This window comes from Orycteropus afer, unplaced genomic scaffold (genome assembly GCF_000298275.1).
Source record: "Orycteropus afer afer isolate SDZICR_OR568_19922 unplaced genomic scaffold, OryAfe1.0 scaffold00245, whole genome shotgun sequence".
In the NCBI taxonomy this organism is placed as follows: Eukaryota; Metazoa; Chordata; class Mammalia; order Tubulidentata; family Orycteropodidae; genus Orycteropus; species Orycteropus afer.
In genome coordinates, this window is record NW_006921832.1 from 2,627,207 (window position 1) to 2,628,420 (window position 1,214).

The window sequence follows — 1,214 nt, forward strand, 5'->3', positions numbered from 1 at the left end:
TGCAACAGCTCCCCTCCCACTTCCTCCCCATAGTTACCTCTTCCCTGTGTCCTTCCCTCCATGCACTCCTGCCCCCTGAGCTGTCTCTCTGTGCATGCACAGCCCCTTCTATTCTCCCATGATTTTTCTCTCCAAGGAGTGTATCTAGGAAAGACACAATTTCAATCTATCATGTCCTTCCCACATTCAAGACACATTCACTCTATCACATCATCCAAAGTCTTAATCCATTCCAGCATCATCTTCTAAATCATCTACATCAAGTATGGGCTAGACTCTGAACCAGTAATTCATCCCAGTAATCTGCTTCTGAAAGGTCACAGCACTGAAGATCCTACAGAACAGTTCTACTCTGCACACATGAGGTCATCATGAGCCAGAATAGACTCAAAGGCAACTAATAACAACAATATAATATTTACACATGATATCCATCCCATATATAAGTGGATATAAAAGGAAAAGGGATTGTCCAGTAAATGCAGTATATGACCCAAAAATAGGTGTGCTCTTCTTCAAACACCTGAGCATCTTCCTGCTACCAATAAAAACTAAAGATGGAGTAAATAGTGCTGGAATACCTCTATAAAGTATGTCAGGCAAATGCCCATCCCGCCAGATCACTTGGTTGAATTTCCAGGCTGCAGGTTTCTCCCTCAATCCTGTGAAAGTACAAAAATACAGGTTAAACCCCGAAAGAATCAGGGTTAGATGTATTCCAGAGTCAGGTAAAATAGTTAAATATGCTAAATCTAACACAACTCCTTCTATGGTAGATACTGAAAGATTAAATAAAATAAGTAGCAAGGAACACTAAGTCCAACTATAATGACCCATCAGTGCTAAATAATATCACAAAGATAAAAATGACTCATACAGAAATTGGACTTTGTCAAACTTAACTTCTAATTGAGGATTAAAATTTCTTTAAAATAAAAAATACAGCCTAAAATTAAATATCTTAAAATAGAAAGAAGAGTACAGAATGAATTTCACTAAAATTGTATTTTGACTCTTTATTACTAAAATAATACAATATGTATAATAAGAAATTTGCTATTTTAACCATTTTTAAATCTATAATTCAGTGGCATTAATTATATTCACAATGTAGTGAAATCATCACTACTACCCATTTCCAAAAGATTATCATCACCCCAAAAAGAAACCCAGTACCTCTTAAGTAATTATTTCCCATTCCCTCCTACTTAAGC